The sequence below is a fragment of the Tamandua tetradactyla genome, chromosome 13, assembly GCF_023851605.1.
Source record: "Tamandua tetradactyla isolate mTamTet1 chromosome 13, mTamTet1.pri, whole genome shotgun sequence".
Lineage (NCBI taxonomy): Eukaryota > Metazoa > Chordata > Mammalia > Pilosa > Myrmecophagidae > Tamandua > Tamandua tetradactyla.
The window spans coordinates 21,105,193-21,128,881 of NC_135339.1; the positions used below are offsets into that span (position 1 = coordinate 21,105,193).

The 23,689-nt window shown below is 43.4% G+C and overlaps 1 protein-coding gene and 1 long non-coding RNA gene across 19 annotated transcripts in view; one reads left to right on the forward strand and one right to left on the reverse strand.

Annotated features, from left to right (window-relative positions):
- LRMDA (leucine rich melanocyte differentiation associated) overlaps positions 1 to 23,689 on the reverse strand; it is a 1,434,085-nt gene that overhangs the window by 1,193,542 nt on the left and 216,854 nt on the right. The gene's annotated exons all lie outside the window — the stretch shown is intronic.
- Positions 2,031 to 22,489, forward strand: LOC143653667 (uncharacterized). Its single transcript, XR_013161465.1, has 3 exons — positions 2,031 to 2,221; positions 15,895 to 15,988; positions 22,036 to 22,489. It is a non-coding gene; the product is annotated as an uncharacterized LOC143653667 (long non-coding RNA).

A 23,689-nucleotide genomic window follows, 5' to 3' on the forward strand; every position in this document is an offset into this window, starting at 1 on the left:
TGAAATCCTGTTCTGGCCAAGCATTTAGGAAAGTCATACATGGGGCAAGCCGCACCTAGGGCTCCAGCTGTTTCACCTTCCCTGCCATTGCTGGAATGTCTTCCTCACCCTCCACCCTCACCTGCCAAGAGGCTCATCTTTCCAGATCAGGCTCAGCCATACCACCATCCCAGGAAACCTTCCCAGCACCCTGAGGATGGGTCAACTGCCACCTCCCATCAATGGTGCCCTGCCCATAGCTGGAGGGCTTGTCCACTTCGCTGGGTTGTCTCTGTTTGTGCATCTCCTCTATCAGGATGTGGGTCAACCTTGTGCCTTTAATGACTACCCCATTCCAAGCATTTGGTAACTGCTTAAGTGATTGAGCCACTGCAAGGAATAATCAAGATCAGCTAAACTTTAAGTTTCTGTGTTGTTGTTTTTTTTTTTGGAAGGGGGTATGTTTTTGCCTTTTCTTTCCATTTCAGGGCAGGATTTTCAGAGAGATTTATGCCTGAGTTTCCCAAAACCTAAAAAAAAAGGAGAATCCAAGGAGGAGGGGATGGTTTGAAAGTGGAAGAGATCTGTAGCAAATATAATTTGGCAGGGGATGTTCCCTCTTGGTGATGGAGGTAGTTTCTAGAATCTGCCCACAGAACGGAGCCACCACACTGCCTAAGAGGGAAAATGCCAGGGGGCAAAGTGAGGAGGGACATGGACTCATTTAGTCAAGGCTATCCAAGCCCCAGCACCTCCGGGAGCAAACGGGCCACAGGCTTTGGAAATCAATCTCTAATGGCTGCCCAGCTGCAAAGGTAATGTGAGATGGCTCCCATGGAAAGATGTCTATGTAAAAAAGCCAAGAGTGGAGGCAAAACAACCAGCTCCCAAAGCACCCAGGAAAAGCAAAGAGCAATCCAAGGAAGTCACCACGCCAAAGAAAACAAGTTCATCAAGGCCTCCCCACACACCCAAGCAAGGCCAGCAGGTATTCGCAACCCCATCCCCGCAGACCCAGAGAGGCAGAAGATGGGAGGAGAATAAAAACTTCTTCCCAAATAAAGCCAAATGCACAAGGCAACAACCCTCCCCAATTGAATGCTTGAGTACAACCCTTCATAATCTTCCAGCCCAGCTTCTGGCAAATTTCAAAGTCACCACCAACCAGCCCTTCCCAATGCACAATGGCATTTAATAATTGCTTATGGTTCTCGCCTGGGAAGCCAGGCAAGCACCCACAATTCATTACATATGTGACCTTTCACACCCTCAGCCCCCAAATGATTTTCACTCTCTTTAATCTGAGTCCGATTTAAAACAGATCTGTTGGCAGCAGCCTGAATTCTGTAGCTCCATAGATGGGCAGTGCCTATGGCTAATCTTTTAGTGCCTTAATCATAAAATGCAGCACTTCCTCAGCTGTTTTCACACCAATAGCCAGAAAAGAGGGTGAGTGGGGTGTGAAAAATAATGAATTATGAACTCCAAAGTAGTATTTCATTAAGCAAGATTGGATGCTAAAACTTTAACTGTGCCCTCTGCAACGAAAGGTCATTTTACAGAAACCCAAACTTAAGAGAATTTTGAAATCTCTACAGTTCACAAGGAAGCCCACCATGAGCTGCCAAATTTGGGGTTTGAGGTGGGGGGGGTGAAAGCAGTGGTCAGTATAAAATATTTTTCAACCATGGCCACTTTAGATTTTTGCAACATGATGCCAAGCACATTCAAGGTCTACAAACACACTACATTAGCCTAAATTTACTGGGTGTTAATTGAAATCAGGGCTGCAGTCATTACCACCGACATGTTTCTAAACACTGTCCAACAAATTTTTGTCTGTTTCAGATTCTGTGACAGCTGGCAATGAAAATCCAAGGAGGGCCCATGAAACGGTCTTCTCAGGCACCCAGGCCCATAGCACGCATACAAAAGAGTGTCTGTGGGTGGATCTGGCCTCTGTCCGCACACCCTCATGTGTGTACGGGTAACCAAAATAAATGTGCGCGCCTTGCCCGTTTTTAGCAGGTGAACAGGAAGACGCGCGCGAGGTCGCGCACGCACGTGCGTTTCATATTCTAGCAACTTCCGTGTCATTGACGCAGCTCCGCGGAAAGCAGAATGGGCCTCCTTCAGCATGACGAAGATGTTCTCTTTTTACAGCGAAAGGGGCTGGTGGTGCAGCTGCTGGTGCTGGGGGGGTCTTTTCGTCTCTGTCTCTAGCTTGCCTCACCCCCTTCAGGTAAGTCTCGTTTTCATTTAAAAAACAAAATTAAGATTTCCTCCAAAACAGAGCATTTAAAGGCCAGCCAGAAAAGATCTGCAGTACATAGAATTTGAAAGAAAGGAAGGTGCCTAAGGAATGGAGTGGAAAGAAAAATTCCAGTTTCGCCCTCCTAACCACTCCTTTGTTCATTATGAGTTGATGTGAGGAGAGAAGAGGCGGCTTTGTGCTGAGTCATGGTTCTAACTGAAATAAAGAGAAAAGGGAGGAGAGTCTAGCCTCAAGGCTACCCATATTTTGCTCTTCCCTGATCCTTTGGTGATAACTTCAGGACTTCCCCAGATCCCAGTAGTACTGTCTAACTATGCCGGAGGTCTGTTCCATCCGAAAATAAACACTGCAGTCAGCTTCCACGGCAGTGGGCCTGCAGGAGCCTGGTAGGCAAATATGTTTATACCAAAGAGTCATGACACCAGAGGATTCCCGTGCAGGGGCCGTCCCACCCCATACAGCCCACTGACGGGAGTATTCAAGCGCGTATGAGCTAAGGAGCCCTACGGCACACACGGTATCCCCAAACACTCAGCAGGCATGTGCACTCACACCACACACACACACACACACACACACACACACACACCGAGGGTGCACAGAGATGGCTACAGGCCTAAACATTCAAAGTACACAAAAACACACAACGCCTGCCCACTCACACACATGGTTCAGCACACACCCGTCACCGACGACTCCACCAACACGTGCGCACGGCACACACATGCAACGCCAACCCGTTCAGGGAAGGCAGGGTACCTTGGACATAGAGAGACATGGCCACGGCCACGCAGAACTGGAGAAAAGCTGGACGGTCCGGGCCACCTCTGAAGGGGCAAGAAACATTCCACAGGAGGGACAGTTTCTTGGTAGAAATCACTCAGCACAATCTAGTCCTCCCCGGCTTCCAGAGCTTCCCTCTCCTCACAGCCCCACGCTGTGGTTGTGGGGAAGAGTGATCCTCAAATCAGATACGCAGAGGAAGCATCTCGGCAGCACCTGGAGCTCGTGGGGGCCTGTTGCCTCAGGCCCAGACCTACAGAATCAGACCCTGCCTGTTAACAAGACCCCCAGGTGACTGCTGGGCTCATTCAAGTACGGGAAGCCTGGGGCTGGAGGCCACCCCTCCCGTGCTCAAGGCATGCCCAGCGGTGGTCACCATCAGCAATAAATGTCCAGGCTCTAGCCTCCTGCTGAAGCAGGAAGAAGAGGGTCCAGGAGCATCTCTCCACCATCAGACCTTCTCCACCACCAGACCTCCCTCCTCGCTCACCCCACGATGACCCTTCTTCTCCTGCCAGCAATAACTTGAGCTAACAACAGAACCTCAGGTGCCCAGAACACATCCCCGGCTCCAAACCACTAGGAGCTCAGCACCACTAACGGTTCTCTCCCCACTAATTGTCTCATCACTCCACAACTGCTGCTTTTGATTTCATTATCCTTCTCATCAGTCTCAGATAGGAATATAACCGAAAAAGAAATTGGAGGGGAACCATTTCAATATTTCAAAACACATGCAAATCAATGCCCAGAATCCTACCTGGGGCGTTTTTATTGAGACAATTCTGTGCTCGTCTGAGAAATGACCTTATAATAAATAAATTCGTATCTTGCAAAGGTAGATTTTTCTCCCCACCTTATACAAGCTAATTACACCGGCACAACATAACATTTTCCCAAATGCCTGATAAGCTCATCCTGTTACTCAGGAAATATTATTTTTAAATAGGTGTGATAGATACAAACTGAAACACTTGGATTTCAATTCCAGCCCCAATTCCCGGATCCCCTCTCTGAGTAATTTAAGGACTTCCTCCAGATAGTTTTTCATATTCTTTTAACTGACATTTTATCTTTATACAGTATCTCACAGAATGAGCACGCACTAAGACAATGACAGCTTAGAAGGCCTGTCATTTCTCATTCCGACAAAGACAGATGTCTTACACTGGCTTATGCCAATAATAGATCCAACAAAAAACAAAAGAGACTACACCTGCCGCTGATGTAAAGGCACCAATTCACATTTGTGACACTCATTTGTCAATTAACAGATTTCTTCCATTGTTGACACATGAGACTTAAAAGATGTGGGCTTGAATGTGATGAATTAAAAAAGACAGATGAGTAAGCTATGAGCTGCAAAGTAATGCTATAATGTGCTTTAGATATGAATATCAACTGACACCCCTGACAGGCCATACAAGGTTTTATTTCATTTTGCACTGTATCCAGGCTTCATACTTTGTCTTCTTTGTTCGCTTTTCATCAAGCTCCTAACATCTCATTCTGACAGCCAGAGACATTTAAGGCACTTTCGTTTCAAATGCAAGTTAGCGTACTTGATTTGTCATTAAAATGCAAAACGATTGCCGTTGCAGGTAAATGTAGGTATGCTTGAAAGGTTGGATCTGCAAAGGAAATGCTGAAAATGGTGTAGGTTCCCTGCTTTAACTCCTTCCCAAGCCAGGCCACCTGGCAGGGCCCTGCCCGACACCCCCCTGGGCAGTGGCCTGGCCTGGGGTAGGGGGTGGGGGTGCCTCAGGAGCTCCCTGTCCCAGCAGGGACCTGGGACGGCCTTTGGGCTCAGCTGTGAGAGCCAGGCCTGAGTGAAGAACAGCCTTTTCCTGGCCATGTCCTCCTGGGCCTCGGAGGGTACAGCAGGTCCACGACTTCACCTGCCTCTGAACCAGGGTAAGCACACACGAGCACACAGCCTGTAACGAGGGGAAAAGACAGGCTTACGTCAAGATGCTCAAAATGATTCTTCGCATCCAGCCTCCATCCGACCCCTCTCCAACTCCAACAGGGAAGGAGCCAACTCCAGACCTACACTCTCCTGTGGGAGGTGGAGAAAGGAGCTTCGTGGGAAGAGTTTTTTTTCTCAAATGATCTTTGATCCAGTAATTTCACTCTTTGGGAAATTTTCTTTAGTGAAAAAAGACAACATGGAAAACAGTGAAACATGGTTTATGGGCGGAGATGTTCATCACAGCATTTCTTATTAACACCAAAAAGTGGAAAATAATATATGTCGGCGAGTAAGAGAATGGCTAAATTATGGCACATCTGTGTGAAGAAATATGCAAAATTACCGAAAAATCACATTTATCCAAGAAAACGCAAGGGAAATAAAATAGAATATGAAAACATTATAAAGCCTGATCACAACTTTGTAAGAAATCATACATACTCAAATATTAATGGTGTTTTAATGTTCAGTGGTAAGATTATGGGTTGTTTTTATTTCCTTTTATATTCTGTATTTTTTATAATTTCTATAAGATGAATGTCTTTTATAATCAGAATGAAAAGAAGAAAAGCTTGAAAATTTAAATTTAAAAAGTAAAAATTTCTTTAACCTAGCTTCCTGTTCCCTGGCACCAAGCTACCATTCTGCTTTCTGAGCATCAATGTCTTTTGTTGGAAGAGTCTATTAGGCCAGGATTTTTCAAACTGCCTTCCATGGAACCCTAGGGTACCAGAAAGGGACTTCAGAGTTTTTCCACATGACTAATTGCATTTAATTTTAAATTACTTTAACCATTTTTAACTGTATTTTAAAAGCAGTCTGCGCTCTCAAATTATACACAAAATTTCAACACAGCAGAGGATAAACGCATATTATCTTGTGCTGCCAAGTTAACTCATTTTTTGCAAACCTCAATATAATGTTCCTTCTTCCAACTGTTTAAATATCCCAAAATTGCAAGATTAACTTGAAGGAAAATAAACGGTTACCTTTTGCAACTACTTAACTGAGTGAATTAGCATTTCGATATTGCACACTCAAAACCAAATATGGGAATAATCTGGACATAGAGGCCATATAAAACCGCAATTCATCCCTAACCTCGACATCAAACCCAGCGTTCATCTGAATAGCCTCATTGCTTTTGCTGACCCACTTATAAAAATAAATATTTAAACATTTTATCACATAATGGGCTTTCTATATCAAATTTTGTCTGACAAGGATTCTGCTGCTAGAAAAGTAATTCTGAAAACCACTGGATTAAACCAACATGCCTCTAAGTTTCCTTGCGACAGTGAATGGTTCTATAAGCATAGCACAAGGACTCACAGGAGGAGCCCAGCGCTGTGATGAAGGCACCAAATTGAGTCCTGGCTTTGACCCTATGTGACATCAGGCAAATTGCTAAATCAAGCTAAGCCTCAGTCTCCTCATCTGTGAAAAGGGAATAAAAATCTCATAGAGTTGTTGTGAGGATTCAACAAGATCATGGCGAATGCCGAATTACTGTTCACTGATGTTATATCATTTACTAAATTAATAAAATCCAGAACAGTCTCTCTGTATATCCTGGCCCATGTTTATTTCCTCATTTATTTCCTCATCTTCTCTATCATCTCACTAGTTTATTCTCTGGGAAACACAGTCTTCTTTTAATATTTAATCAATTTCATATCTCCATATTCTATCTCGCTGTGCCCTGCCTAAATGTAACTTTTACAATTATCTTCTGGGAAGAGGTTCTGGTAGGCCCTTTCACAAAGAAGTAAAGTGGATCCTGTCAGTTGCAACCAAACCTTTCAGTTCAGTACAGATCAAAAATTACACAAAAGGCAAACTTTTAGTAAAGACAGAGAAAATCAGATGCTCCAAATTATGGTTGTGGAAAATAATGTAGCATGTTCCTTGCAAGAAAATGCACTTTAGAACTATGATCTCCCATTTGTTGCATACATGAACCATGAGGCTTAACTAAAAACTCAGTTAAAGCCCATGGAAGAGCAAATTGGGGTGGAGTGGAGGGGGTTAAAATCGCCAAGAAGAGTTACCCATAAGGTGAGGACATCTCAAAGTCTGAGTTCAGAGATACAAATGGAAAAAAGATCAATCCAAAATTACTAAGATGTAGAATTTTGCTCTGGCATTTGGCTTTCTTAAAAATCTTGTTGTAATTACATACCCCATTTAATATTTTATCAAAGATAATAATTATTATACTTATTTTGTTCCAATGAAGTTTCCGCTCCCCCTCCCCCACCCCGCCCCCACACACCCATTAAAAGCATAAGTGAGTGGGGAAATGTGATTCTCTCACGTTCTTGCCTCAGGGGACCTGGCCCTTCAGAACCTGTAACCCAGGGCCTGGCAGGAGGTAGACCCCTAGAGCACTAACTTGGCAAAACCCAATCTATAAACAACAAATGCCATATGACCCCAAGCAAAATCACCTAAAGATAATTCTGTTCAGAAACAAACAAAAAAATCGAAAATGAAATGAACTATTTGTAGGATACCCACTCTTTTGGTAAGCTTATACAAGAACAAAGCTCTTTAATGTTTTATGGCATTGGATCTTCACAGGCCCGATAGGTGAGTACCAGAATTCCCAGTTTTGAAAATACAAAGAGATCAAATGACTTGCTCAGCACCTCACAGATAATCTGTGTTGGTGCAAAGACTCAGGGTTCCTGTCTCAAAATCTTGTTACTTTTCCACCAGATCAAGCTCTGGCAAATTCCCCAAGTTTCTTGGTCTCCAACAATTACTCTCAGCTTCAAGCTAGTGAGAGTTCAGTTTCTCATCTAAAAGCAAAAAATACACTGCATTAGAGTTATCCAGTGCTTGGCGATTTACGACGCATCTGCGTTCAAATGTCTTATCTCCTCTACAACCTAGAGACACTGTAAGGAGAAAATGGGCAATATTCATTACCTGTAACTAATGAGAAAACAGAGGCTCATTCCTTCTAAAGGCTGTCCAGATAAAGTAGCAGAAGCAATGGTTCTAAAATACACCGAAGATAGATTCAAAAAGGTCATAGGGGCCCAACTCCCACAGACCCTTTTTTTAGGGCGTGAGGGAATTTCCTGGCATTTGTTTTGTTTTTGTTTTTTTAATTTTCATAAAGGAACAGGATGATAAAAGTCAACCCAACCTAAACTGATTTTCTACAGACGTTTGGAATATAAATATTTCAATTAAAGCCTCACTGCCTGCAGTTTTTATGTCCCCCTGAAAAATGATGAGGTCAACTATACATGTGGACCCAAATGAACTGAAAGCAGAGACTCAAACAGATATTTGCAATGTTCAGAGAGGCATTTTTCACAATTGCCAAAAAGATAGAAGCAACCCAAGCATCCATCAAAAGATGAATGGATAAACAAAATGTGGTATATACATACAATGAATTATTCAGCCATGAACACATATGCAACAACATGGATGGATGTGAAGATGTTGTGTTGAGTGAAATAAACCAGACACAAAAGGATGACAACACTAATACAACATAAATTAGAATAAGCCAATTCATGGAGTCAGAAACTAGAATACAAGTTACCAGGGGCCACAGTTAGGTAGGGAATGAGAAGTTGATGCCTTACTGGTACAGAGTTTCCATGGGGTGATGAAAAAATTTTGGTAATGAATGATGGTGATGGTAGCTCAACATTGCGAATGTATTTAATACCACTGAGTTATAGATCTGAATGTAGTTAAAAGGTGTTAGTGGTATATATATTATGAGAATAAAAAAAATTTTTAAACCATAGGACTGTTCAACACAGTGAACCAAAATGTAAACCACTATTATTTAATAGTGAAATAATAATATTCTCTTATCAACTATAACAAAGGTATGACACTAATGCAAAATTTTAATAACAGGGTGAGTATATGGGAACTCTGTATTTTCTGCGTGATTTTTCTGTAAACCTACAACTTCTAAAATAAAAAAAAAGTAAATGCTGATCAAATATACCCTACAATATTATTGAGAAAACTCACTGCAATTAATATATATGTAAAATTTTTCTAAAAAATATGACCTACCATAAAATCTGTCATAAATATATTTGACATTTAAAAATACTATACATTTATTTTTACATATATATACATAAGTTTGGGAAGAAAACAAACTAGTAACAGACTAGGAAAAAAAAAAAAGATAAGTCTCCTTTTCCTTGGCCTAGAAGACAGAATTTTCCTGTTCTCTACCAGATAGTTACCAAACTACACTGATTTACCAGATAAAGATCTTGAGGTCAACAATGAACAAGGATTGGGGGAAACATGCAATCAAATACAATAAAATGTAAAAGCCAAGCCTGTAGTCTTCCCAGCTGAGCAAAGCTGCATTTGAATCTTGGGTCCCTACCTGCCAGCTGCATGGCCTTGGGTGCATTTTCATTGCCTGCCTTTAAAATGCGAATAAGATCTAGTTTGCAACAAGGATTTTGAAAGGTAAAGTACATCAGAGGAAGCTGATGGATGGCCAGTTGCTACCTTTACTGTTAACCTTCTGTAAAGAAGATATTATCTTTTTAAAAATCTACTGTAGCAAATGAGAAAATTCCCAGATTAGGGTCTCCCAAAAGAGGGGACACCTAATGCATGCATGACCCTGTCCTTTGCTCTCCTGAAGGAGAAGATGTTATCCCATCCTGGAAAAGCTTACACTCTAATGGGAGACACACCATAGAGTTACTGCAAAGGCCTGGAGGCATTCACAGAACCAGCATGTGCTGGTTTGAAATGAGGTATGCACCCTAGAAAAGCCATGCTTTAATTCTAATCCCATTTTGTAAAGGCAGCCGTTTCTTCTAATTTCTATTCAGTATTGTATGTTTGAATCTGTAATTAGATCATCTCCCTGGGGGTGTGATTTAATTAAGAGTGGTTATTAAAATGGATTAGGTAGAGGCATGTCTCCACCCATTTAGGTGGGTCTTGATTAGTTTCTGAAGTCCTATAAAAGAGGAAACATTTTGGAGAATGAGAGATTCAGAGAGAGCAGAGCAGAATGACATAGCCACGAGAAGCAGAGTTCACCAGCCAGGGACCTTTGGAGATGAAGAAGGAAAATGCCTCCCGGGGAGCTTCATGAAACAGGAAGCCAGGAGAAGAAGCTAGCAGATGACGCTGTGTCCGCCAAGTGCCCTTCCAGATGAGAGAGAAACCCTGACCGTGTTCACCATGTGCCTTTCCAGATGAGAGAGAAACTGTGACTGTGTGCGCCGTGTGCCCTTCCACTTGAGAGAGAAACTGTGAACTTCATCAGCCTTTTTGAAGCAAGGTATCTTTCCCTGGATGCCTTAGATTGGACATTTCTATAGACTTATTTTAATTGGGACATTTTCTCGGCCTTGGAACTGTAAACTAGTAATTTATTAAATTCCCCTTTTTAAAAGTCATCCTGTTTCTGGTATATTGCATTCCGGCAGCTAGCAAACTAGAACACAGCAACAGCCAAACTCCCTCGAGGAGAGCACACCTTGCCAGCCCGGGCAGAAGCCCTACGGCTTGGAGGAGAGATAATAAATGCCATTTCTGAAAGATGAGGTTTCAAGTCTTGGTCCTTCTCTTCTGAACGAGGGCAGGGCCAGCCCACGGGGCCTTGCTGGGTGCTAAGTGGCATGGGGCGTTTGTGGTAGAGGCCTAGAAGAATCACATTAACCGCGACCCTTCTAACAGCATAATTGCCACGTATGCATGTCAGGGTGACACATCGGGCCCTGCTCAGCCTGGGAACGGCGACCCTCCACCAGCTGGAGGCTGCTTGTCATCCCCACACGCCTGTCATTCTGGAGTGAAAGTTTGAGGGGGAGAAACCGTACCTCCCTCAAATCCATACAGGACTGGCCTTCCAAAAAGGATCTGGCCTGGCCAGCTTCGCTTCCCTCCCCACCCAGCTTCTATGTTCCAGAATCACCCCTCACGCTACAGAGCAGGAGGGGCGAGGGGTATGTCTGCATGTGTGGGAAGCAGTTTACCCTATTCTCCATCTTCTCTTCTTCTGGGCCCCAGGAAACTCCTAAGGGCTCACAGATCGTGGTCTCACTGTCTGTGTCCAGGACAAGCCTGGTCCCAAAGTCCTGGCTTTGTACGAGCTATTTACCCAGCCCAGAAATCTTGGCCCAGCACGGCACACTCTGTTCTCCCTTCAGGGTGCAGCCCTGCTCTCAATCTCTTCACGAAGGACTGTGTAAAGTCCTTCCTTCCGAGAACTCTCGGGCATAAGCATCCATATAACAGCCCGGCACACTTAGGGAATCCGTGCACTCCCCTGGGAATCTCAGATCCGTCTGGGAGCCGCCCCAAGGCTCAGCTGGGTCAGTTCACCTGCTCTATCTGGCTGGCTTGGATCCTTCTTCTTCTCGCTGGCTCCCCAAAGCTGCTCACTGATACAAACAGAACAAGGCCATGCATGGAGTGACTGTGCTCTCCTATTGGAACTAGAGAGTTCTCAGAGTCCACCTGTGGAATTTGATGGTGACTTATATTGTTTTCTAATGCTTATATTAGTCTTATTTCTACATAAAGCATGTGAGCTATTCAGGGGGAATCAACACATCTGAAAGCAACAGGCTCTGGGAATCCCAATATGCATTGACTATTTATGTATCTATAATAAACAGCAGGAGACCCACAACAAGCAAGGGCTCAAGCCTTTGGCCCTTGAGGAGGTCTCCAGACCTTGCTGGGGGAACACATGGTCCTGAGCCATCCAGACTGTCATGTTTAACCTACTGACCAGACGATCAGGGCTGTACAAGCCATTAAAGGACATGAAGAAAGACTACCTAGCCCAGAGGTGCATCTATGGAGAGAGCCAACTGTCCACTGGCCATACAACCACTAGTCTTCCCAGATTCCACTCTCCGCCTCTAAAAAGGGATATAGTCGCGGTAACCCAGCTGGTTTCCTCCAAAATATATCACCCCAGACCTGATCTCTACCTGCCAGCTAAAGAGGAAGAAGAGAAGAAAAACCTTCACATACATGATGAAATTTCAGTCATTCTTCCAGAGCTCCATGCCATGGGCTAGAGCAAATGCAGGACTCCCCAGAGGCAGGGCACTAGAGTCCATGACCTTCAGAAGTCATTGCTGGGCTCCATTTTTCTATACCCCAAATCAGGCTGAATTTTCTTATCAAAGTCCAGTGTCAAAGAACAGAATTCATGATATTGTCTGTTATATCCAATTATGACAAGAAGAATGGCTACTTTCTGTGAGGTCAGTCCAGCTCAGGTATCCAGGATGAACTCCCAAGAGCCCACCAGGATAGCTCCAAGCTTCACTTGTGAGCACAGGTGAAGACAACCTGCCCTTCCAGGTGTCCTCCTGCACATCCCAGATCACTAGCCGCCCTCAGGAGGCTCCACGTCCTGGGGAAGTAAGCTGCCAGGCCGACACACTGAGAAGGAACTGAAAGATAAGTTCCCCAAATAAAACACCCCACCCAGGGAATTTCATTGTGCTCCCTCAAAGACTGACGAGAGAGCTGGCTATATAGCTCCAGCCCTTCTCACCTCCTGCTCCGCCAAGTCCACAAATGCATTTTAATATGTTCAGTCAACAGGGCTGGTTCTGAACAAACGTTAAAAGAAAAATCATTAGAATTTCTGAGGAACAAAGCATCCCAAAACTCACATATTAAAAAAAATCTAGAGTGATGTAGGTCTAAGTGAAACAGAAAACATCTTGGGAAAATGTCACCTTTGACAACAGCATTTTATTTGAAAAGAATACATCTAAATTTTCCCCTGTGCTGTTGTTCCTATAGCAGTATAGGGATGAAATAAAACTAGCTCCAATTAGTGCAACTTTAATTTTAAAATGATAAAAATGAAAGAAGGCTTCCTTTGCCACCATCCCTGTATTCCCCTACCCCCAACCCAGTCAAACCTGCTGTACCTCTGAGTGTCAATGAGGGAAAATATAGAATGAGGAAAACAGCATCCAACGTCGAGACTGGCAACAGTGACAAAAGTTTGACAGTGGTCAAGCAAAATAATTCTTTTCACACATTTTCTCTCCCTCTCTTAGTGTCTCCAAGCACACCCACAGCAGGACACCCTCTTTGGATATATCTAGAACTTATCTTTTTTGGTAAACAAAGTCGCACCTACCAATTACCCACTTTCTCTTTGACCTACAAACTAAATCAGGCTGGAGTTCCACGTAGTATGTTGCCCCCTGCAAGTAAGAAAATCTCTTCCCCTCAGACAGTCCACACATTTACTAAAATAATTTGAGACTTTATCAGAAAGACCGTTATGCCTGCAAACTTTAAATAATTTACATGATCATTGTTTATAAATATTTCATATCAGAAATCAATTTCCAAATGATGTGCATAGGCAGAATGACCACACCAGGCACTGCCTGAGCACATCCTACTATTTCTAAAAATGGGCAGTCTTAATGCAATGGAAAAACCAAGTTCTGCACTAGGTCATGCATGATTATATGTACTATCCACACAGAATTAAATTGCCACATCTCACTCCCTCTATGTCAGAGAAGAAACATACCCAGTGGAATATTCGGGGAGAGGAGCTAAATAAAAGACTCTGAAAAGCATTTTTGGTTTGCTAAACTGATGAATTTTCACCAGAAGAACCTGAGGTATTGATGAAGTTGAGAAAGGATATACGGTGCTATTAAAAAAAAAATCATGTCCTGAAAGCACTGGATTTTAACCTTGGGTAAGATGAGGATAAGATTGTAAGGACCCTGCCCCTCAAAAGCTTCTGACCACTACCCCTTTTTAAAAGATGGAAAAAAAAATCCTGTTGCTCAAAGTTGTGAGAAAAAACAGGCTGTGATGTGACCCCAAGATTCAAAACACATACGGGTTCTCCCTCCGCCGCTTGAACAGCAGTCATGCTGAAAAGGGTGAACAAAGAACAGAGACGAGCGATAAACACCATTAACCAGGGCTCCGGGCAGCACAGAAGCACAGAATAAACCAGCTAGAAACAAATGGGCACTGAGATCCCCAACAAAAGCTTTCCAGACGGCCTCAGCAGTGTGCCAGCCCCTGGCCCCGGGCAGCGCTGGAGTGTGGCAAAGAAGGGAAAGACGCCGGAGTGCATCCCCGCCTTGTCCTCTCTGACAACACTCGCCGAGCCTCTGCCTCTGTCTCTTCCTTGAGTACCGAGGAAAGCAAGCATCTCAAGACCAAGTGGGGCCGACCCAAGCCCAATACGCCCTTCTCTTACACCAAGCCAACCCAAAACCAATAGCACGCACACAAAACCCCCAAACATACTCTCTGGCAAAGCATGACCTCGCCAATGGAGACTCAGCCACCCTCCACTCCCAAAAAGTACTTTCTTTTACCAGAGCAATAGCTGAGAAGCAAAAATTCTAACTCCTCAAACCTTAACGAAAGCTAAATCCTGTCTCGTCTTAGCTGCAGCATTCAGCTTCACGTAGCTAAATTAACAAAATGTTCCCTTGGCATTTAAATGTGCTCTTCCCCCTCCCCCGCCATCCCCCACCCCCCGTTTTCCCCTTGTAAGTATAGTGGGGGGAGGGGGTGAAGCATAATAAGTCAAAAGACAAAGCAACTTCAAAACAAAATCAGCTATTTGTAAACAAGCCTATGGGGATTTTTTTTCCCCCCTTCCACTTCCCCACCCCAAGAAAAACAGCTCTGCCAGTTGTAATAGAAAGCCAAGTAAAGATAAATCAATTAGCTTGCTAATTTCTCCCCTCTCATTTATTTAGCTCTGCACTGTATTTGTCGTAATTGACTACAATTATGTTAATTACTAACTCCAGTATAATTACTATATTTATTGTCATTGAGCCCACGATGTACCCACAGCAAAGCTGGCATTTGTCGGGCATCAAGAAAGCAAACTGTCGAGAGGTGATTCTCGGCAAACTGGCGGATGCGGCTTCAGCAAATGAAAGGGCAAAAGAGATTTCATGCAATGTTAGTTTGAAAGCACCGGTTCATTAAGGATATTAATTTTCTGATAACTACACATTTAAGCGTGACACACTAGCGCAGTATCTACAGGATTTCGCAATTATTAATGCGTGACAGTTTCAAATGCTAAGTGAATCAATTAAACAGCAGCATTCACAATTTCAGAAGAGATAACTGCTTCATAACTACCTAAGACTACAATTTTCACATGACAAAAAAGAGCCATTGAGGCGCCTTCAAAACCTGACAGGTCAAGAAAGAAGTTTGAAACAAAAGCACCTTACAACCATCATCCCTCCTCTTTACTTGTCAGATCAACTTTGCTAGTGTCTCCCCAGAAACGGCATCACATGCCAGCTGCCACAAGGTGATTTTTCATGTCTTGTCAAAGAAATCTTTTATTCTATTTGCTCTGCATTAACATGTTACATTTATTGATCAAGGGCCTGCTCGGCAGTCACAGTAGGGCACTGAGCTCTCCATGCCTATGGGGCTTTGATGTCCCGGTGACATGCGAGCCCGAATAATGCACATACTAAATGGATTTAATGCAGAAATGTGTTTGGGCCTGACAGTTACATTAATAACAGCCCCTCACACTGATAAATATGCAATTGCTACTATTAAGAGTTACCCAATTATGGGGGAAATATTTCTCTACTTTATAAATAAATCCATCAGGGAAAAAAAAAGTTTTAACAATGCAAAAATTTGCAAAAAATTTTTTTAAAAAACAATGGTGCATTTTCTTAAAATACTTCTCCAGCTGCAGACAACAGGCCATGTGGGGTGGGGGTGGGGGGCGGTTAACACCCCCTTTCTGCCCTCCCCTCCAATTGTTTATAATAAGTCTTGCTTTATCTCAAGAATGGTTTGGAGATTTTTTTTTTAACCTCTTTTGTTGGTCTTTCCTGTTCTACCCGTCTCTTAGGTCTTTAGAACCAGAGAAAAAGCAGACACCCAGGAGACTCAAAAATTGGGTTCTGTATAAACTCAGAGAGGGGCTTAGGAAAGGTGGTGCAAAGGTGAGGGGCACGTAGCTGATCTCCATAATGATGGATCTGGAGGAATTGTGAGAGTGTGTGTGTGTGCCTGTGTTTAAAAGAAACCTGAACATGTGTGCGTGTCTCTCTCATTTAAAACCCTAAATGACCCTGTGCTATGTCAGTGATGGGGGAACGGATGTGTAAGGGGAAAGAGAAAGCAGCTGGGATAGAAGAGACCTTTGATTAGAAAAGTCTCAGGCAGGGAGAATTTGCAGTTATTATATCCCTACAATTAAATGCAGACACCCAGCAAAAAGCATAATCGTGCCCCTTTCATCATAAAGGAGGAGAGAACAGCTGAAATCTCCAGCACTGCAGGCCCTGAGGAGATGAGAGGAAAGAGGCTTTTCAAATGGCGGTTGTGTATGTGTGTGCATGCATGCACGCACACACACACACACACACACACACCATCTCTTCTTTTCCTTTCTGAATCAAAACTTCAAGCAGGAATATATCTCAAGGCTCCCTGTCCCGAGGCTGGGGCAGCAAACCATCTGGCCATGACAACCGTGGACCCATCTTTCCCCATGACAGTCTCAGCCATGCTTCCAGCCCAAGAGAAGCTGATCAAAGATGGGAACTAGGTGTCAAGGTTATCCAAGAACCGGCACCCTCAAGCTAGCCTCAGCCTCATGAGGTCCTGCCTAACCCAACTTTACAAACTGCAGAGGTTTTGGAGAAACAGGAATAGAGGTAATGCAGTCAATAAGATTCCAGGGCCTTCGAGTCCTGAACCTGGAGCTGCAGGGAGCCACTCGGACCCTGCTCCAGCGATTTCCGAAGGCTTCTAGTGACTCAAAAAGAAACCAAAAAACCCCCCCCACACACACACAAGGAAATGCAGGCTTGGAAGGGTCTAGCCCAAAGAAAGCAATGATTTATACCATAAAAAAGCAGTGTAAAATAGCCATAAAGCTGAGGTCAGACCACCTGGGTCTCTTTAATCCCAGCTCTCTTATTTAGCCACTGGCATGGCTTTAGGCAAATTACTTCAGCTCTCTGGGCCTCAGTTGCTTCATCTGTTAAAATACAGGTAGGAACAGTACCCGTCTCAAAATACTGTTGGGAGAACTCAATGAGATAACATGTGTAAAGTGCTCTGCCCAGACTTGGCATGTGGCAAATTCTCCATAATGTTCCTTGTTATTTCTATTTTTAGAAAAATTAGCATAATGGCTGATGTCATTTCTATGACTCCCCTGTCCCTGGACTCCTTTGGCGAGTAGAGCCAGTCACTTCTCAACACGTATTTGTAAGGCTGCTTTGTCATGAAGCTCATAAATGAACCATTCCACAAGCTATCAGTGATAGGACTCAAGGGTTCTTCCTCAACAAAGTACAGTTGGCTTTCAAGAAGAGGGTGGCTCTTCTTTGCCCAAAGTTGTCCTGTGTCCTGCAAGATATTTAGCATCCCTAGTCTGACCCACTAAACACCAGAACTGCCCCCACCCCCATCACTGTGACAACAAAATGCTGCTAAAGCCGCAGAACCGCGTGATTATGGTTGAGAACCTGAAGGACCAGTGAACACAAATATGAAAAGATAAAACTTGCCATGGTCTCTCTCCTCCCCAAATCACCACTGCTTCCAACAGCGACCCTGATGACATCTCTGTCTTCAAAGACAGCAGTAAAGACACAACAGTGTCCTCAGAACATATAGCAGAGCAGAGCAAGAGAAAAGAACAGTAGGACCCAGGTCTAAACAGCCCAGAAGAGAGACTTTGCAAAGAAAGGAAAATAATAAACCCCAATATTCTGGAGAGGAAAATGGGTGATGGGGAAAATAGAAGGCATTACTAAAAAGCCTAGGAATTTCTTATCCTAGAGGCAAGTCCTGCAGGAAATACAAAGAAATTCTGTATCTTGAAAGAACTCGCTAAATTATTCTGCAAGTTATAGGGATCACCATTACCTACCAGAAAGCTAACCCTCAGGGAATCCTGAAGTCCCTCTGATAATTCTCTCTAAACTTCCACCCTTTTCCCAGCCCAGTTTCACCACGGTGGCTCAATACCATTTTCTCTAGGAAAGGGCAGAAATCCAGGAAGCAAGTTAGAGCATTCTTGGGGGTTTGAGGTAGGTACCTGATGATCTGCCTCCCTCATTTAGCTAAACTTCCCTTGGTGGTGCTTGTTATGGAGGTCACACCAGAAAGTGTTGTAGGGCAAGGGAATCAAACTCTTGCTATTGAGACTTTAATTACCCACCAGCTCATTTTCCACTTAACCTTTTGAATGTAAGTTCTGTGATAGCTGAGATACCAGAATGGCCAATGAGATCCATGGAACAAGAAATGTTGCTTGCAGCATTGCCCAGCTGTTTAAGTTTGTTAGCTGCCAGAATGCAATATATAAGAAATGGAACCACTTTTAAAAGAAGAATTTATTAAGTTGCAAGTTTACAGTTCTAATCCTATAAAAATGTCCAAACTAAGGTATCCAGATACAGATATCTTTGTTCAAGAAAGGCGATGAGTCAAGAACACCTCTGTCAGCTGGGAAGACACGTGGCTGGCATCTGCTAGGGTCTCTGGCTTCTCATTTCAAACATCTTCCTTGGGAGCATTTTCTTTCTTCATCTCCAAAAGTCCCTGGCTGTGTGCATTCAGTTGGCTCTAAAGCTTTTTCCAAAAATGGCTCCCTCTTAAAGGGCTCCAATAAGCATCCCCACCTTGAATGGGTAGAGACACATCTCCATGAAAACCATCTAATCAAAAGTTACCACCCATAACTGGGTGGGTTACATCTCCATGGAAACAATAAAAAAAATCCAACCCAGCAACATTGAATGAGATTAAAGAACAAGGCTTTTCTGGGGTACATGACAGTTTCAAACTGGTACATCTGTTTAGAGAGAACACTGGTTCCAACACACAGACTCCTGCCTCCATGGAATAATTCACGATTTACCAACACCCTAGAACTATCCTAAGAACTCATTAACAGTTCTTCTTTCTAAAGCCTGTCTTTTCTACCATCACTTCTTCCTCTCAAGACTTAGTGGCATGAGCTCTGTCACTACCCATCTACAACATCAGCATGCTCCCCAAGTAAGCCCAGGACATTTGGAGCTTAAAAACAAGTACAAACAAGGCCCCAAACTACAAAGATACTGTCAGATGCTGTTCTGGTTTGCTAGCTGCTGGAATGCAATATACCAGAAACGGAATGGCTTTTAAAAGGGAGAATTTAATGAGTTGCAAGTTTACAGTTCTAAAGCTGAGAAAATGTCCCAATTACAAGTCTATAGAAATGTCCAGTCACAGGCATCCAGGGAAAGATATCTTGATTCAAGAAGGCCAATGAAGTTCAGGGCTTCTCTCTCAAGTGAGAAGGCACATGGCGAACACAGTCAGGGCTTCTCTCTCGGCTGGAAGGGCACGTGGCGTATACGGCGTCATCTGCTAGCTTACTCTCCTGGCTTCCGGTTTCATGAAGCTCCCCAGGAGGCATTTTCCTTCTTCATCTCCAAAGGTCGCTGACTGGTGGACTCGCTGCTTTGTGGTGCTGCAGCATTCTCTGCTCTCTCTGAATCTCTTTCTCCAAAATGTTTCCTCTTTTATAGGACTTCAGAAACTAATCAAGAACCACTCAAATGGGTGGAGACATGTCATCCCCTAATACAGCTTAACAACTATTCTTAACTAAATCACATCATCCAGGGAGATGATCTCATTACAGTTTCAAACATACAGTATTGAATACAGATTATTCTACCTTTAAGAAATGGGACTTATATCAAAACATGGCTTTTCTTAGGGGGCATACTTCTGTTCAAACCAGCACAGATGCATACCCATGCCAATAGACCATACCCTTTGAGCTGTTCTCCTCAGAGTCAGAGTAGGGGATTTTCTCTCTTACTCAGTCCCACTAGGATATGAATAAAGGTTTGTTCCTAATAGGGAGGTATAAAAAAGATGCATAAGATGAGTGGGTCTATCCTATGGAATGTCAGGGGCAGTTGGAAAACTAGAGTATTTATGTCAGTTAGTGTAGGCTAGGTTTTGCTGCATTAACAAACAACCTCAAAATCTTTTAACAAAGATTTCTCACTCACACTCTCTGTCCAACACAGATCAGCAGGGACTTTTGTTCATTTATGGTCAGAAACCCAGACTGATGATCATAACACATGGACAAGAAAGTGGCAAACCGTGCACTGGCTCTTAGAGTTCCTGCCCAAAAGTCTTATCAAAGGGTGCAGAGATATGCTGAAGGAGAGAAAATCCTGAATATGTGCGAAGAGCCCAGTGACTACAAGAGAGTAAAGCAGCCCCCAGGGAGGGTCTAGCCTGGGTACTTGTCCTCGCCAGCACCATACTGCAAGCACTAACAGTAGCTATGCTTAGGGAAGACTATTACATGCCAGATGATTTGTTAGGCACTTTACACACTGTTACATGCAGAACATTTTTGCAATTAGCCCAAGACCAGTTAAACAACTGGTAGATGACAGAAGCAGGATTTCAAGCCAGGGTGGTCTAACCTCAATGCCTTGATTCTTCTCATTTCACCGCCCATCTTCCCAACCCAGCAGCAAATTAACAGGCCCAATTTTGCCTAGCCGTTCAAAACAGAGAAACACAGAAAAGACAGTGTAGTGGGTCTGTCTACCAAGAAGCTTTGACAGTTCACTCGGTACTTGCCTCACAGTCTCTGGCCTGGGAAAGAGAACAGAGTTACCATTCCTTTACCGGAGATGCCCAAACTCCCCAGTCCTTCAAGCAAGCTTCCATCTGAGAATCTTTTCCTAAGTAAACAGGTTTTTCCCCCCATCCAGTGCATTTATCAGAGTGATGCTAAATAAGATGCGACTGCAAATAATTTAATTTTTAAAACGTAAGCTTCTTGTTGCCATAGATCAATTAAACCCCCTCGCTTTTATTACCAATTGACATGGGCGTATTTATCACCATTTGCCATGGGAGCTCTGCTCTGCCCGCTGTGTTCGACAAGCCAAGCAGGCGACCCACACAAGCCATTCAGAGTCCCGAGGGAGAGGGATGGGCACATCAGAGCAGACTCTGCTCTCCCCCAACCAGGGGGCAGGGAAAGCCAAACTTGGAACAACTGATTTCATTAAAAAGCTGTTGGTTTTTTTTTTAAAAAAAAGCTGTTGTTGCCTTGAGCAGATCGAAGAACCAGCCCTGGGAAAAGGATTTGATTCTCTTTTTTATTAATCCACAAAATAGAGGTAAAATATTAAAATCTCAAGAATAAGTTCAAGCAAGTATTAGGGATAGTAGGTATGCAAATACTCCTCTTGGAATAAATTGGATATCTGTATCAAAACCCCTGAAAATTCCATCTCTGGGATCTGTCCCAAGCAATTAATCAGAGACATATTCATCAATGAATATCACAAATGTATTTATAATAGCTATTTATAACACCAACAATCTTGAAACAAGGTAAAAGTCTAATACTAAAAAATAAGTTAAGAAATTTTTAAAACTTGTGATGAAATATCTGAGATGGGAAAGTGCTTCCAATACAATGTGAACACATGCAACCAAATGTGTATGATTTAGGCTCATTTTTTTAAATATTAGCCATTATAAAAGACCAGGAAGACAAAAAATGTTGACAATGATATCAGAGGAAGAGGGTTTCATTCATACTTTTCTGAGTTTTGCAAGATGTCTAGCCAATCATTGTTACTTTCATGTTTTACAATGTTCTCAAAAAAGGATGCTCCTAAGTACAGTTTCATGCAGATATAGATACTGGACTCATGGTTATCAATGAGTTCCAAGGGCAAAATTTCACTTTCCCTTGGGTCCTCCTGGCTGTTCCCTAAAGTGCTCTGCCCTCTCTCCAGGGAGGATGGTGGCGCCTGCCCCTAGGAATCGAGTCCAGGAAGCTGGCCCCAGGGTCACAGTCTGCGGCTTCCCTGGTCCCCACCCAATCACAGCAGGGAGAATCAGACCCAGATGGACAGGGAAGAGCACAGGAATGTGACCCTTTTGAGGGGGCCAGAAATTTTGCTCAGTCCTGTTTTCTTGCTTCCTTTTCCAGATCTGAATCTGAGAGGGCACATGCTGGCTCCAACGACTTTAATTCACCCCAGAACAGAGTCACAGAAACATAGAACCTGACTTCCCTCCTGCATGGAAAGGGAACCAGTTCACCAGTGGATAACCTACTGAGGCAGAGATGAATTTGCCATAGTTAGTGCAGGAGAAAAAACTCTGGGGTGTAGTGGGAAGGAAAAAAAAGTATATAGTAAATTCCGAGCTTATAAATCTGTAACTGCCCTTCCCTCCAGCATGAACAGGTGGCCATACAGAGAATCAGCAAAACCATCACTTTTATGAATGAGATTAACAGTGACAATGGTGTGTAGCCAAGAATGAATGATAAGACAATAAAGAAGGATATTCTCAGCATAGGTGGGTAAAATGGTATCTTAGCAAGGATTAAATACAACTTTGGCCACGTAAGAGAAAATTCACACACTTGTACATATATAATCACACCCATATACATCATTTCTTTGCTCTGGAAGAACACACAAAAAGCAAGCTGCTCCCGCTAAAGGTTATACCATGGGCATGCATTAATCGTTCCACATGAATAGTATGAATAAACATAAATAATAATAATAATATAAATGAATAAAAGAACCCCTTACTTAAAAACAAATTGTGGCCTAAGTCAAAACTGAACTGCAGCTGCCTTTGCAACCTAGGGGAGTAGAAAAATTTGTAGGCGATACGGAAGTGCAGAAGTTGTTCTGTTTAGGCAATAACCTGATAGGACTTTTGGGGTGTGAAAAGGAAACCTGTAGAAACGTTCAAGAAAGGATGTGGATGGGAGGAGTTTAATTTATCTGCATATAATAAAACAAGAAGAACTTTGTGCTTCTGCAGGCAGCTCTGGAAAGAAGGTGCATGACATGGAAAGGAGACAAAGGGGCTGGAAATGAGAAGGGAACACCCAAATGATTTCTAGGAATAATGCTACAATTACCATTCCTATCACCCACCAGTACACCTTGAACCACCAGTAAACATCTGTAACGTGTTGTAACCTTATGCTAGGCTTCAGAGACATGAAGGAAGAAGAGGGTACCTAGACTGGGAGCAGCAGGCTGCCAAAAAAAAGCCATAGCAGAGCCCAGGGAGATGGTTGCAGCAGGCAGCTGCCGTAAATCCAAGCTCAGGAAACTGACCCAAGGCTGCGCCCCACAATCCCATGGAAATAGTGAAGGATGGGGCAAGGAAACTTCCTACAGTGTGTGGTGGGATGAGGGCTCGAGGCATTTCATTTGGATGTGAATTTTAAACCAGTGATCCCCAAAGCTTAGAGAGCTCGGGTCATCTATTAAGTACCCACTTAATTGGAAGGTAAATTTATTACCTTCCTTTCTCTTCCCCTCTCCCCACCCCCTCCCCCCTTTTATTTGTATGCTGTATGGTGGGGTCACGTTTCATTATTTTTCCATGTGAGTAGCCCCATTATGGCAGCACCATTTTGTCGAATGTTTTGTTTGTTTGTTTGTTTTGCTTGTTTGTGTGTTTTTTGGGAAGCGTACAGAGCAGCAATCGCGCCCAGGTCTGCCGCCTGACAGGTGACAATTCTACCACTGGACTACCCTCGCACCCCACCCCATCCCCTTTTAAAAGAGGAATTAGCTAAGAATCGAACGCATCTTTGATTTTGATCTAGC